Source organism: Diceros bicornis, unplaced genomic scaffold (assembly GCF_020826845.1).
Source record: "Diceros bicornis minor isolate mBicDic1 unplaced genomic scaffold, mDicBic1.mat.cur scaffold_117_ctg1, whole genome shotgun sequence".
NCBI classification, from domain to species: Eukaryota; Metazoa; Chordata; class Mammalia; order Perissodactyla; family Rhinocerotidae; genus Diceros; species Diceros bicornis.
The window spans coordinates 133,349-149,931 of NW_026691040.1; the positions used below are offsets into that span (position 1 = coordinate 133,349).

The following is a 16,583-nucleotide window of genomic DNA, read 5'->3' on the forward strand; positions in this document are numbered from 1 at the left end:
CTTCAAAATGGAGAGTAACCATTCAGTCACGCTTTCATTCAAAATATTTATGAAGAATCCACTGACTATACTTCCCTGCACTTATGGAGCTCAGAATCTAATTGGAGACACTCAAGAAGAAAAGAAATTATAATACAGAGCTAGAAAGCATGAAGCCTTAGAGGACACGCAGAGGTGACATCTAATCCTACTTGAAGAGATCTAAAGAGTGCTTCCTGGTGGAAGTGACGACTAAGCTGAGACTCAAAGAGAGGGTAGAAATTAGTCCAATCTTGAGGAAAGGTGTCCTAGGAAGAGAGAGTGGCAGATGCAAAGTCCTAAAGCCAAGAATATGTTTTCCTTTCTAGTTTTAAAAACAAGCTCTGCTATCAGCATGGAAAACAGAAGAATATTCTAGAGCATTCACTCACGCACAACAAAACCCCCCCGGGGATCTCATTAAACCACAGGTTCTGGTTCAGCAGATCTGGGCTGGGGCCTGAGATCCTGTTTATCCAACAAAGGGATGCTGATGCTTCTGGTCCACGGACCACACTTTGAGGAGGCAGGCTGGAGAGTGGCCATGGAAGGGAGGATATGTACATTTTAAATTTTCCTTCTTCTCTCCTTGGCACTCAACACTTTATGGGGGACGAAGAGCAAGGCAGGATGGTGATAACTTTGTGAGCAGTGCGAATCCTAGCCAAGTCACAAAACAGTTGCTGGAAGGAAAGGAGACGTTGGTTCCCGGAAAGTTTCCAGGAAACCAAAATATTTCCCAAGGCTTTGTCATCAAGTCCTTCAACTCTCTGTGAAACGCTGGAATTCTGCTCCATCGACCGCTCCTGCTTACCAACATAACTCTTTTAAGTGTTTGTGCCAAAGTGGCGTCCATGTCAGTGAGCTTTGTTTATCCCCTGGGGCTCTCGTTACAGTCTTACTGGCCATTTCTTTACAGGCAGGAGGAGTCTTTGTTAAAGGGTAAGCCAGTCGGTCAGAAGACAAGCCATTTCCTGAAGCCGTTTCCATACTCTGTGACAGGCGCTGGAGAGGCAGGCTTGCAGCCACACGCCAAAGAACTTAGGAGAAAACAAAACGGTAGCCAGATGTTCTTGGTCATGCCATTGCACTAGGATCTATTATTTCCTCAAAACTCTGGAAATTCAAAGGGCTGCAGAACATAGAAGATAAAATCTTAATCTGGAACAGAAAGTCTTGTTTCTCACCAGCGCATGGACCGTGGGAAGAACGCCCCACCCATCAGTGCTCTGAATCACCCAGAGAGTCCTGGGGCTGGTGAGATCTGCAATTCCACATTAAGCCATGAAGAGAAGATTTCAGCGTCAGCTCCTGCCGGCACCTGCTGTCCTCAAATGTTGCTTCATAGCGTATTTGAAAGCAAGAAAGAGCTTTAACCCTGTGAGAGAGAAATCAGAACTGGAATCAGTACCAAGATTAGTACAAACATGATCCCAGGGGTCATATCTATAGGGGCATGGGTCTTATAAATACAGAGAGAGAGAAATATAGCAACACAGACTAGAAGGATAAACCTTAAAATGTTAACAGTGATTATCTCTAGCGTGGAAGGCACTGCAGGCAAACTCAAAAGCCATTCTTAACCTCTTCACCACTGATAGCTCTCGTTCTAGAAGCTAGAAAGCCAAATACTTGTTTTGTCAAATTCTTTTGTAACTAGGAGTGGTCATGTGATGCAGTTCTGACCAATTAGATGAAAGGGAAATCTGCTGAGGGGTTTCTGGGAAAAGCTTCTGTTTCCTGTTAAAGGGAGAGGCATGAAAGGAGAGGCTGCTGCTTCTGCCCCATCCCTCTTCTTCCTGCCTTGAACATGGTCGTGATGTCTGGAGCTATGGTACCCACCTTGCAACCATAAAAAACATTTTGATGAAAAGCCAACATGCTGCTAGTGGATTGGAAAACTGGGAAGATCCTAAATCCTTTATAATACCACTGAGCAATAGAACCAATACCAGCAACACCTAACTCTGGGCTTCTATTCTTGCAAAAAAAATAATTCCCTATTTAATTAAGCCACTGGATCTTAGTTACTTGAGCTTGGAATATGTCAGTGAAAAAATAAGACATTCTAGTGTGAGATGGAAGACCATAAATAAATAAGGAAGTTATAGCATGTTAGGAAGTGGCAAGCGCTATGAAAAGAAAATCAGGATTAGGGGCAGGAGAAGCATGAATGTCAGGGTAGGAGAAAAGGAGGCAGTACGAAATAGAGTTGCCAGAGGAAATACTATTGATAACAAATGATTGGAACAAAGATTTGAAGGAGGTGAGGGAGTTGGCCATGTGGGTATCAGGACAAGAACATTCAAGGCAGAGTGAGCATCCAGGTCAAGATTCCTAAAGAGCAAGTGAGCTTGGCGTGTCTGAAGAATCCTGAGCAGGCCAGCATGGGTGGAGCAGAGGGAAGTGAGATTAACAGAAGATGAGGTCAAGGAGGAAAAGAGGGTCAGATCGTACAGGGCCTTGTGGGCCATCAGGAGGACTTTGGCTTTTACTGAGTAAGGTGGGAGCCATAGAGGGTTGTAGGCAGAGAAGGGATGTGACCTGACTCAGGAGTTCACAGGCGCCCTCTGGCTGCTGCAAGGAGAACAGACCAAAGGTGGGGCAGGGAAAAGGCAAGAAGGGAAGCAGAAAGACCCTTTATGAGGCTATTTCCATAATCCTGGCTACAGACAATAGGACTTGGAACAGAATAGAAGCAACAAAGGAACAGACAGGCGATCAGATTCTGGATACATTCTGAGGAAGGGTCAACAGGATTTGCTGATGGATCAGAGATGGAGGGTAAGAAGAAAGGCAGAGTCAAGGATAACTCCATGGCCTTGTGCTGAGCAATAGAAGGATAGGGAACCCTCCATGGATATGAGAGGTGGGGGATCAGAAGCTCAGATTGGAACATGTTACATTTGTGACATCTGTTAGACATCTCAGTGGGGGCACTTGGTAGGTGGTTGGTTATATGAGTGTAGAATTCAGGAGAAGGAGCTGGACTGCACATTGTTTAATATTTTGGGGTCATTGCTAATAAATGGTGTTTATGGCTGTGAGACTGGATGAGATCTATGGTGTAGAGAAAAATGAGTACTTCCATGGAAAATGATGTATTGTCAGAGCACACATCTCCAGGTTGTCCAATTCTGATCTATGTGGGAGATATTTTACAATTCTGTAAATTTTAAATAACTGACAGAGATGCAAAATAATTCCATGGAAAAAACAGTTTTGCGTCCATTTGCACATTCATTTCAATATTCCTGAAATTATATGTATGTATTATAATTCATAGGTATTATAATGCATATATATGTAATACATATATAACATATAGGTATATGAAATTTTATATGTATTTTATAATATTAATAATTATACGTATAATTATATAATATATAATTAAACATTATATTATATATATTATGTATATATAATTATCAATGAGGGAGCCAGGCAGATGTTATAACTGGGTCAAAAGAGAACAGCAAAGAACAGACATATACATGTATTATGTAATATATATTATGTATTATGTATACATTGTATATATTATATGTGTATTATGTATTATGTATACATGATATACATTGGATAAATTGCATATATATTATGCAATATATAATATATATCATGTATACACTGTATGCATATTATATGTATATTATGTATTATGTATACGTTGTATACATTATATGTGTTTTATGTATTATGTATACGTTGTATACATTATGTGTATGATGTATTATGTATACGTTGTATACATTGTATATATTATATATTATATACATATATGTCTGTTCTTTGTGTTCTCTTTTGAGCCAGTTATAACATCTGCCTGGTTCTTTCACTGATTGATGAGTGGAATAAAATCCTTAATGTATGCTCATTTTATATCTGTATGAGTCACGATTTTATCTTTTTTTTCTTGCTTGAGGAAAATTCACCCTGAGCTAACATCTGTTGCCAATCTTCCTCTATTTTGTATGTGGGGCACTGCAACAGCATGGTCACTGACGAGTGGTGTGGGTCTGCACCTGGGAGCCGACCCTGGGCCACCAAAGCGGAGCACACCAAACTTAACCACTAGGCCATGGGGCCAGCCCCCATGAGTTTATCTTTTTTAGATCACACAGCTCCTAAGAGGCAGAGCTGGGATTTAACCCTAGGCAGCCTGGCTCCTGAACCTCCACTCTTAAACCCCACCCTCCATCAAATGAGCTAATGTACATGGACACACTTAACTCACAGTAGACACTCAACACATGGTGGTGTCAGGATTGCTAAGAAGCAAGTATTCTGTTTGACCAGAACCTTCATAAAACACACAGTCTCTCACCGTTTTGGAAGTGAAGGCAAAGGATGTCAGTATGACCCCTGATGTCTGGGACTGGGATCCGGGTGTGGTCTTCCTGGTAATCCATCTTCTGTAATCTTCCCGTACCTGGAGATGGAGACACATCACGGGGAGATGAATCACTCCCAGATGCAGGGAAGTATGCTGGCACAGGCATGTCCCCTGGAAGGAGGGGCATCAGGGACAGCGAGGGCAGCAGCTACATACCCGGCGGTTGAGCAGACAGTGAATGAGGAACATGAAGGCCCCCGGCAGGCTGTTGATGATGGTGAACAGGTAGGCCATGATACCAGCCAAGGGTCCAATCTGGAAAATGCCCAACACCCGGGAGCTCCCCAAGATGAAGAGCTGGGCAAATGCCTTGAATGTCAATAACCTGGAGGAGAAGGTTTGCAGAGGATAAGGTTCTGGGAGGTGGCTGTTGTCCTCATGGGACACACTCCCAGGAATGGTCTGAGGCTGCCACCATGTGACCCACCACCTAGATGGAAATAAACGTGGGCTGGAGCCTCCAAGCCTAGGTGTAGGGAAAGCGAATCCTATAGGCATTTAAAAGGCTATTGGCCTACAGATACACATCGGCACAAAGATGTGTGGACACATGTATTTAATGCAATATTTTCATTAGTAATGAAAGGCTAGAAGGACCCATGTGTCCAAGATTTTAGAACACGTTAAATGAACAATGAAGCCATACAATGAAATACCATGAAGCCTTCTTTTTTTTACTGAGGTAAAACTCACATAACATAAAGTTCACCATTTTAACCATTTAAAGTACGATTCGGTGGTATTTAGCATATTCACAGTGTTGTACAAACATCACCACTATCCAGTTCCCAGACACATTTATCACCCCAAAAAGAAACCCCGTACCTATTAAGCAGTCATCCCCCATTTCCTTCTCCCCCAATTAGAAACAACTCAAATGTCCATCAACAGATGACTGGATAAACAAAACGTGGTCCATCCATATAGCAGAATATTACTCAGCCATGAAAAGGAGTGAAGCACTGACACACGCTACAACATGGATGAACCTTGAAAACATGATGCTCAGTGAGAGAAGCCAGTCACAAAAGTCCACATAGCATATGATTCCATTTATATGAAATGTCCAGAATGAGCAAATCCATAGAGACAGAAATCAGATTATACAACTGTTTTTTAAAATGAGATGAGAGTGACAATATACTATAGTGGGTAAGGCTCTGGGTCAGACTGCCTGTGTTTAAATTCTGATCCATTCACTAACTTTGCGGCCTTAGTAGGTTACTTAACATCACTGTGCCTCAGTTTCCTCACTTTGAGATAAGGATGACAACACAATGCCTACCCTATAAGCTTGTTCTACCAATTAATGAGATAGCATTAGACCTAAAGGTGCTTAGAACAATGTCTGGCACAAAATAAACATTTTTGTTAGTTGTTTTTAACCTTAAGTACTGATATGAAATAAGCTACCTATTATGTGGAAAAAACCAAGCACAGAATAATATGTACAGTATCCTGTCATTTATGTAATAGAAGATGGATGTGTAAGTATAGAATATTCTGGAAGGAAGCTCAATTCAGGTGATAATGGTTGCTTGAGGTGGGAGAGATCTGGGGACCTGAGGAGTCAGGGAAGAGAGAAGGAATTAGTTTTCAGGTGTTTCCTTTTTTAATGCTTAATTATTCTTGCCATGGCATACATTAACTTTATTCTAACTTTTTGCACTAATTTTTAAAAAGTAATTTTTAGAAAAAAATATTTAAGATGGATGAAGGATTGGACTCTGACGGGAAAACAAACAAGGGACCATCATTAGGTTACCGACAATAAAACCTAGACAATGTCTGGTTTGGGTGGGTTCTTAAAATGAACATTAGTTGAATGGTGAAATTAAGAAACACAGATGCTCTATAAGAATACGAAAAAGTCCCACCTCTGTATGATAGAATAATATATATGAAGGTAAAATAACGAGATAGTGTATTTCATCTATTAAATCAGCAAAACAACAAAAATGATAAACCCTAATGCTGGCAAAGCTGGAGGTAAACAAGCACTCTTGAATGGAAATAACTTTTCTGGAAAACGATTTGCAATATACACTAAAAGTGTTACAATCCAACCTACCCTTTGAGTCAGGCAATTTCATGCCTAGTGTTATGATTAAATAACCACAGATGTGGAAGAAAATTTACCTACAAGGATGTTCAAGACAATACTGTTTATATTAGCAAAAAAAAACAAGTCAGAAATAACTTAAATGTCCATAAATGAGGGATGATTTAAGTAAACTGTGCTGGCTCCTTACGCTGAACAGTTATAGAAAAAAAGGATAGTTGACAAATTTCTAATCAAACAAGAAAAATTTTATGACGTGTTATTAGAAGAGTATTATTTAATTTTCAAATATTTGGGGGATTTTCCAGACTTTTTTTCTGTTATTGATTTCTAATTTAGTTCCCCTGTCAGAGAACATGCTTTGCATAATTTGAATCTTTTAAAAGCTTATCTGATTTGTTGTATGTCCCAGGATATGGTCTTGGTAAATGTTTCATTTTGACTTTAAAAATATATATGTGCTGCTGGTATTGAGTGGAGTGTTCTATAAATGTTATCACGTTTGTTGATAGGATATGAAAGACTTGAACAACATTTACTGATTTTCTGTCTCCTTGTTCTGTCAGTTATTGGTAGGGGTGTGGAAATCTCCTATTATAATTTTTTGGACTTGTCTGTTTCTTCTTTTAGTTCCATTGTTTTTTGCTCCTTGCATTTTGAAGCTCTTTTATTAGGTACATAAATGCTTAGGATTGTTATGTCTTCTTGATGAATGTACTCCTTTATCATATAAAGTGGTCCTCTTTATCCCTGGTAATATTCTTTGCTCTGAAGTCTACTTTGTCCCATATTAATGTAGCCAGATCTTGACTAGTGCTAGCATGCTCTATTTCCATCCTTTTACTTTTAGCCTGTTTGTGTCTTTACATTTAAAGTGTTTGTTTTCGTAGGCAACATACACTTGGGTCTTGCTTTTTTATAGTTTGATGATCTCTGCCCTTTTTTTTTTTATTGTGGCAAAAGATACGCAACATAAAAATTGCCATTTTAACCATTATAAGGTTTAGAATTCAGTGACATTAAGTACATTTACAATATTGTGAAACCATTGTGACTCTTCATTTCTGTAACTTTTTCATCATCCTAAACAGAAACTCTATACCCATTACACAATAATTCCCCGTTCTCCCTTCTCCCCTACCTTCTGTCTTATGAATTTGCCTATTCTAGGTACCTAAGATGAGTGGAATCATATAGTATTTGGCATTTTGTGTCTGGCTTATTTCATTTAGCATGTTTTCTAGTTTCATCCATGTTTAGCATATATCAGAATTTCATTCCTCTTTAAGGTTGACTAATATCCCATTGTATGTGTTTATCACATTTTGTTTGGACACTTGGGTTATTTTTACCTTTTGACTATTGTGAATAATGCTGCTGTGATCATTGGTGGACCAGTATCTGTATGCCACATCAATGCTTTGGGTGTATACCTGTGAGTGATTCCTGCTTTCATTTCTTTGGGTATATACCTATGAGTGGAATTGCTACATCATATGGTAATTCCATGTTTACCTTTTTGAGGAACTGCCACACTGTTTTCACAATCTCTGCCTTGTAATTGGGGCATTTAGAACATTTACGTTGAATGTGATTATTGATATGGTTAGATTTAAATCTGTCATCTTACTGTTTGTATTCTGTCTCATCTGTTTTTTGTTTCCATTCTCCATTTCTTCTTCTTTTGGTTTAAGTATTTTTTATGATCTCGTTTTATCTCTTTTTTTAGACTTTTAACTATTAATTCATTCAACCATCAATTTCTTCACTTTGTGTCCTTGGCTCATGCAGTCCTCCATTCGTTAGCTTTCTGATCTTGGGAAAATGACTTAAACTCTCCTAAACTTGAAAGAACTGGAGCTTCTTGCATTACACCACACTGCTCCCTACCATCTCTATCCTCTGGTCATTTCTGTATGAGAGCTGAAATAAGGCAGAGTGTCACCTTGTTTGACCTCAACTGGAACGTGTGTGTTGATAGACTGAAATTTTTCACTGCTCTGCTCATGTTTGCGAATGACCATGAGAATGCTGCAAATACTGATTTGGGATTCCAAAAAAATTTTAGTGAGTAGGTGAATTCACAAATATGGAACTTGTAAATAATGAAGATCAGCTATATATGTACCACATAGGGTGGTTGTGTGGGTTAAATCAATTAATACAAGTTAAGTTCTTCAAACAAAGCCTTAACACAGACTCATTTGATGTTTCAGAAATTTATTTGGTAAGTTAGTTTTTAGTAGTTTGTATGTCCAGGTATAAGTGAGGATATTTTTATGTCTAATTTTTGGTGACATTGCATAGTGTAGAATTGTGCTCTTTTCATGTGGTGAAATCCAGGTTTCCTACCCTGCTTTTTTCCTGTCACTCGTCTACTTCATTTAGTCCTTTTTTTTTTTTTTGCAAACATGCAGGCATGGCTTTAAGGGCAGGAAGGATTAATGATGAACAAAAGTGATGTTGCTCCCTGACCCTACATTCTGCTTTCTTCACTATGATGGTTTTCTTTGGAGCTGGCTGCTAGATTTTTTAGGCAGCTTTATTGAGATATGATTCACATACCATACAATTCACCCATTTAAAGTTTATAATTCAGTGGTTTTTTTTAATATATTCACAGATGTGTGTAACCATCACCACAGTAAATTTTAGAATATTTTAATCACCTCAAAAAGAAGCCTGAACCCTTCAGCTACCATCCCTTTATCCCCTGACCCTGTTTACCCCATCCCTAAGCAACCACTAAGCTACTTTTTTGTCTCTATAGATTTCCCTATTCTGACTTTCCTATGAATAGAATCATATAGTATATGGTTTTTTTTTGGCTGGCTTCTTTCACTTAGCATTATATTTTCAAGGTATATTTATGTTGTAGCATATGTCAGTATCTCATTCTTCTTTATGACCAAATAATGTTTCATTGTGTGGATATACCACATGTTGTTTATCTGTTTGTGTGTCAATGGACATTTGGGTTGTTTCCACCTTTTGACTATTATGAGTGATGCTGTTACATTCATGTACAAGTTTCTGTGTGGACACGTTTCCATTTGTTGGATATATACCTAGGAGTAGAATTGCTGGGTTACATGGTAGCTCTATGTTTAATTATTTGAGAAACTGCCAGACTATTTTCCAAAGTGGCTGCAACATTTTACATTCCTGTAGCAGTGTTTGAGGGTTCCAGTTTCTCCACATTCTCACTAACACTTGTTATCTAACTTGTTAATTTTAGCCATTGTAGTGGGTATGAAGTGGTATCTTATTGTGGTTTTGATTTGCGTTTCCCTTATGACTAATGATACTGAGCATCTTTTCATGTGCTTATTGGCCATTTGTATATCTTCTTTGGAGAAATATCTGTTCAGATTCTTTGCCTATTTTTAAATTGGGTTGTCTTTTTATTACTGAATTGTAAGAAGTTTTTTTGGGGGAGGAGGTGGGGAAGATCAGCCCTGAGCTAACTTCTGTTGCCAATCTTTCTCTTCTTGCTGAGGAAGATTGGCCCTGGGCTAACATCCGTGCCCGTCTTCCTCTACTTTATATGGATGCAGCCACAGCATGACTTGATAAGCGGTACTTTGGTCTGTGCCTGGGATCAGAACCCATGAACCCTGGGCCGCCAAAGTGGAGCGCGCGAACTTAGCCACTACACCACCGGGCTGGCCCCAAGAGCTTTTTCATATATGTTCCGAATACAAGGTCCTTAGTAGATATATGATTTGCAGATATTTTTTCCCATTCTAGATTGTCTTTCCACCTTCTTGATAGTGTCTTTTGAAGCATAAAAGTTCTTAATTTTGATGATGAAGTTTAACTTATTTATTCATTTATTTAGTTGCTTCTGTTTTTGGTGTCAGATCTAAGAGTCCATTGCCAAATACAAGGTCATGAAGATTTATGCCTGTGTGTTCTTCTAAGTGTTTTATAGTTTTAGCTCTTCAATTTAAGTGTATGATCCATTTTGAGTAAACTTTTGCTTATGGGATAAGGTTAGGGTCTAACTTCATTCTTTTGCATATAGCTATTCAATTGTCACAGCACCATTGGCACCCTTGTGAAAAATCAGTTGACCATAGGTGTATAGGTTTATTTCTGGTCTTTCAGTTCTGTTCCATTGATCTGTATGTTTGTCCTCGTACCAGTACCACACTGTCTTGACAACTGTTGCTTTGTAGTAACTTTTGCAATTGGGAAGTATGAGTCTGACACTATTTATTCTTCTTTTTCAGAATTGTTTTGTTAGTTGTAGCTTGTTGCCTTAGAATTCCGTATGAATTTAGAATCAACTTCAGAGTATAAGTTTTGCATTTCTTTGGTTAATTTATTCCTGGTTTTGGATACTATTGTGAATGGAATTGTTTTCTTAATTTTACTTTTGGGTTTTTCAATGCAAATGTATAGAAATTCAATTGGATTTTGTATATTGATCTTGTATCCTGCAACCTTGCTGAACTCATTTATTACTTCTAATAGTTTTTTGGTAGACTCCTTAGGATTTTCTATATACAGGATCACTTCATGCAAATAGAGATAGTTTTACCTCCTCCTTTCCGATATAGATGCCTTTTATTTCTTTTTCTTGCCTAATTGCCCTGGTTAGAACCTCCGCTACAATTTAGAATAGAAATGGCAAGAGTGGAAATCTTTGTCTTGTTCCTAATCTTAAAGGGAAACCATCCAGTATGTCACCATTAAGTATGATGTTAACTGGAGATTTTTTGTAGATGCCCTTTATATTGAGGAACTTCCCTTCTGTTCCTAGATTATTGAGTTTTTTTTTAAATCGTGAAAGCGTGTTGGATTTTGTCAAATGCTTTTTCCTACATCTGCTGAGATGGTCTTGTGATTTTTTGTTTTTCATTCTATTTGTATGATGTATTACATTAATTATTTTTGGATGTTAAACCAACTTTGCATCCCTAGGATAAATCCCATTTGGTCATGGTGTATAATTCTTTTTATATATTGCTAGATTCAGTTTGCTAGTATTTTGTTGAGGACTTTTACATCCATGTTCGTAAGAGATATTAGTCTGTAGTTTTGTTTTCTTTCTTCTTTTTTTTTTTTTTTGGTGAGGAAGATTAGCCCTGAGCTAACATCCGTTGCCAATCTTCCTCTCCTTGCGGAGGAAGATTGGCCCTGGGGTAACATCCGTGCCCATCTTCCTCTATTTATTTTTTTCATATGGGACACCGCCATAGCATGGCTTGACAAGCGGTACATCAGTCCATACCCGGGATCCAAACCTGTGAACCCTGGGCCGCCACAGTGGAGCGTGCAAACTTAATCTCTACGCCACCAGTCTGGCCCCTGTAGTTTTGCTTTCTTGTGACATCTTTGTCTGATTTTGGTATCGGGGTAATATTAGCCCCATAAAATGTAGTGGAAAGTGTTTCTTCCTCTTTTTTTTTTTTTTTTTGGAAGAATTGGTGTTAATTCTTCCTTGAGTGTTTGGTAGATTTCAGCGGTGAAACCATTTAGGCCTGGGCTTTTCTTTGTGCATAGTTTGTGGATTACTGATTCAATCTCTTCACTTATTATAGGTTTATTCAGATTATCTTGAGTCATTTTTGTAGTTTGTGTTTTTCTAGTAATTTGTGTATTTCATCTAAGTTATCTAATTTGTGTACTGTTATTCATAGTATTTGTTTATAATCCTTTTTGTTTCTGTAAGGTTGGTAATCTTGTCCTCTCTTTTTCTTTTTTTTCCTCCAGTTTTGTCTTTTTTTTTATTGATGTTTTAATAGTTTTTAACATTGTGAAATTTTGGGTTGTACGTTTTTGTTTGTCCATCACCATATATATGTCTCCCTTCACCCCTTGTGCCAACCCCCCACCCCCATTACCCCTGGTAACCACAATACAGTTTTCTCTGTCCATGTGTTGCTTTATATTCCACATATGAGTGAGATCATACAGTGTTTGTCTTTCTCTTTCTGGCTTCCTTCATTTAACATAATACCCTCCAGGCCCATCCATGTTGTTGCAAATGGGACGATTTTGTCTTTTTTTATGGCTGAGTAGTATTCGATTGTATATATATACCACATATTCTTGATCCAGTCATCAGTCGATGGACACTTAGGTTGCTTCCACTTCTTGGCTATGGTGAATAATGCTGCAATGAACATAGGGGTGCATAAGGCCCTTTGGATTGTTGATTTCAGGTTCGTTGGATAGATTCCCAGTAGTGGGATAGCTGGATCATAGGGCATCTCTATTTTTAATTCTTTGAGGAATCTCCATACCGTTTTCCATAGAGGCTGCACCAGTTTGCATTCCCACCAGCTGTGTATGAGGGTTCCTGTTTCTCCACATCCTCTCCAGTGTTTGTTGTTTTTTGGCTTGGTGATTATAGCCATCCTAACGGGCGTGAGGTGATATCTTAGTGTTGTTTTCTCTCTTTTGTTTTTGATTCAAGTAATTTGAATCTTCTCTCTTTTTCTTGGTCAGACTGGACAGAGGTTTGTCAATTGTGTTGATCTCTTCAAAGAACCAGCGTTTTCTGATTTCCCTTTAGATTTCTTCTTCGACTCGTTGGTTATTCATGAATGTGTTGTTTAATTCCCACATATTTATGAATTTGCCAAATTTATTCCTGCTATTGATTTCTAATTTTATTTTATTATGGTTGGAGAACATACTTTGTATTATTTTTATGCTTTTAAATTTATTGGGGTTTGTTCTATAGCCCAACATTTGATCTGTTCTGGAGAATGTTCCCTATGTACTTGAGAATGTATATTCTGTTGTTGGATGGAGTGCTCTGTAGAAGTCTGTTAGATCTGGTTGGTTTGTAGTGTTGTTCAAGTCGTCTATTTCCGTGTTGATCTTCTGTCTAATTGTTCTATACATTATTGAAAGTGGGGTATTGAAGTCTCCAACTATTGTTGAATTGTCTGTTTTCATTTCTATTAAAAGGTTCATGTATTTCAATGCTCTGTTAATAGATGCATATATGTTTTTAATTGTTATGTCTTGAACTATTGACCATTTCATCATTATAAAATGTCACTGTCTCTAGTATTCTTGTTTTACAGTCTGTGTTGTCTGATGTTAGTGCAGCCACTCCAGCTTTCTTGTGGTTGCTGTTTGCATGATATTTTCCCCATCCATTTACTTTCAGTGTTTTTGTCTCTGTGACTCTCGTGTGTCTCCTGTAGACAACATATAGTTGGATCGTGTTTTTTTTAAATCCCATCTAACAATCTTTCCCTTTTGATTGTTCAATCTATTCACATTTAACGTTACTGATATAGTTGGATTCACATCTGCCATTTTAGTTTTTGTTTTCTATATGTATTTTCTAATGTAGCATTTTAATTTCATTAGTGATCTGTTTTTTAGTTTTTTTTTTTTGGAATTTTTTTAAGTCATTGCTCTGGGGTTTACTATACACGTCTCATCAGCTTTAGATTTGTACTAGCTGAATGTGGGTAATATGCAGAACCTTTACTGCTATGCAGCTTGATTCCCACTTTCCCTTTTTTTTTGGTATTGTTGTTATATGTATTATATCTGTTAATGTTACAAACTCAACATTGCATTGTTATAATTATCATTTTACCATCTGCAGTCATTTCCTTAGCTCATTGCAACTTTGCTTCCATCCACCTCCTTTTGGGCTGTTATAGGACATATATTACACTTATATTAAATTGTGCGTTTGAAGCCATGATACGTTGTGTGATATTATTTTATACAATTGGTTTTTAAATCAGTTAAGAATAGAAAGGATAAAAAATATGTATAATTACCTTTACTGGGGTCACTTGTTTTCAGCCTGAAGAACTTTCTTTAGTATTTCTTGTAAATCAGGTCTACTAGCAATGAATTCTCTCAATTTTTGTTTATCTGGCAAAGTCTTTATTTTTTCTTCATTTTTGAACAGTACCTTTCCTGAATATAGAATTCTTAGTTAACAGTTTTTTCCTTCAGCACTTTCTATGTGCTATCCCACTGCCTTCTGGCCTCCTTTGTTTCTCCTGGAAGCCAGCTGTCAGTCTTATTGGGTTTCCTTGTAAGTGACTCATCATTTTTCCTCTTGATTCTTTTAAACATTTTTCTCCTTGTCTTTTACCTCCAGCATTTTTTACTCTGATGTGTCTGTTTGTGGGTCTCTTTGTGTTTATCTTACTTGGAGTTCTTAGAGCTTCCTGCATGTATAAGTTATTGTTTTTTAATAAATTTGGTAAGTGTGGGGTTATTATTTCCTTGAATATTTTTTCTGCTCCTTTCTCTCCTCTCTTTTCAGTACTCCAGTTCTGTGTATGTTCGTGCATTTAATTGGTCCCGTATTTCTATCAGACTCTGTTTATTTTTCTTCATTCTTATTTCTCTCTGCTCTTCACCTTGCATAAATTCTATTAATGTATCTAAGTTTGCTAATTCTTTCGCCAATTCAAATGTACTTTCAAGCCCCTCTAGTTGAATTTTTGATTTCAGTTATTGTAGTTTTCAACTCCAGAATTTCCACTTGTTTCTTTTTTGTAATTTTTATCTTTGTTGATATTCTCTATTTGATATAAATCGTCATCATAACTTCTTTTACTTCTTTAACGTACATCTCTTTAGTTCTATGAACATACTTATAATAGCTACTTTAAACTCTGTTCTGTTAAATCTAACATCTGGATGCTCTCACAGGCAGTTTCTGTTGCCTGCCTTTTACCCAGTGTATAGGTCATACTTTTCTGTTTTTCTACATGCCTGGTAGTTTTTTGCTATAAATAGGACGTTTTAGATAACATATTGTAGCAACTCTGGGTATTGGCCCCCCACCCCCAGACTCTTTCAGGGCTTGGTACTGTTATTTGTTTATATACCAGCTGGATTATTTTAGTGAGATGTATTTCTTCCTCACTGTGTTAGATCTCTGATATTGCTTCTCTGGGTGGTGCAGTTTGGGGCATGCCCAGAGCCACCCTAGGATGACAGGTACAGGTAGGACTCTCTCCCACTCTTGCCCTCATTACACCCAGCAGTTAACCTCCACAATTGTGGCCCATTGCTGTGTTGTTTTCAGCAGTGCCCTGGGGCATAAATTCCTCTACAGACTAATCCAGTCAAATTGTGGCTCCTGCCGGGGATTAGTTTCTGAGGTTAATGTTTGGTACTTGTACGAACCCCAAGAGGGCTCTTCCCAGCTGTCTCATTCCCTGGTTCTCTCCTACAAACTAGCTGGCCTATAGTCTGGGCTGTATCTTCATTAGATCCAGGATTCTCTTCCCACTTGCTTTTCACCACAACTTGCACTGTTCTTGAGAGTGTCTTTAGGTTGAAACTTTTCCATGCTCTGTTGTATTGTCAATGCTGAATTTTCTTAGGTTTTTGTGACTAGATTGCTGTCTTGCCCTAGGACCGTTTCCAAGGGCTGTAAATGGTGTTATTTTAAAAAAAAATTCACTAGTTTCCCCGAGAAGCAGGTGAGCAGAGCTACTCACGCTGTCATGCTGGAAGTCGATCTCTCCAGTGTTATCTTGTGTCTTAGAGAGCGAGGATCAATTTCACACGTTTTACATGTTTTGTGTCCTCTGTAGCACTGGCTGTAGTCCTTGATGCACATTATAAATGTTCAATAAATTCATGTTGAATCTAGTGAAATTATAATCAGTCAGTCTAACATACTGGTTAAGATCCCAGCTCTGATTCAAACTGCTGGGTCTCTTGGCAGTAGTGTGACTTTGGAGAAGCCACTTAATCCCTCTCAGCATTTGTGTTCTCATTTATAAGTGGGCTACTCTGTACCTCACAGGGTTCTTGTGAGGCGAGAGGGGAATAATCCATGAGTAGAATCCCTTAGAACAGTGCCTATCACATTTTAAGTGCTTTGTAAATGTTAGTGATAATTAATAGTCTTTGTTGACTAACACGGTATAAAAATGAGGACCTAAGATACATACTACTTGAAAAAATACTAATCACTAAAGATGTTAAAATTTTCTATTTGGCAACTGTATCGGTATTTATGGCCTGAATTTTTAACCAGAATGCTGCAATTTGACATTTTCCTTAGCCTTTTGACCATTTCTCCCCAAAATATCACCCATGTTTTGCAGTTCTTGAGTTCCAAGCTGCTTTAAGGGAAATCTAAAACCC

General features: G+C 37.9%; 1 long non-coding RNA gene across 2 annotated transcripts; it reads right to left on the reverse strand.

The window, feature by feature from the left end:
- Positions 1-1,224: 1,224 nt before the first annotated feature.
- On the reverse strand, positions 1,225-14,571 carry LOC131402508 (uncharacterized). Of its 2 annotated transcripts, none has more exons than XR_009218724.1 (3): positions 14,243-14,571; positions 4,349-4,453; positions 1,225-1,396 (listed from the first exon to the last, which is right to left on the reverse strand). It is a non-coding gene; the product is annotated as an uncharacterized LOC131402508 (long non-coding RNA). The 2 variants fall into 2 exon arrangements; XR_009218725.1 differs by lacking the exon at positions 14,243-14,571 and adding an exon at positions 4,574-4,602.
- Between the last annotated feature and the right edge of the window lie 2,012 nt (positions 14,572-16,583).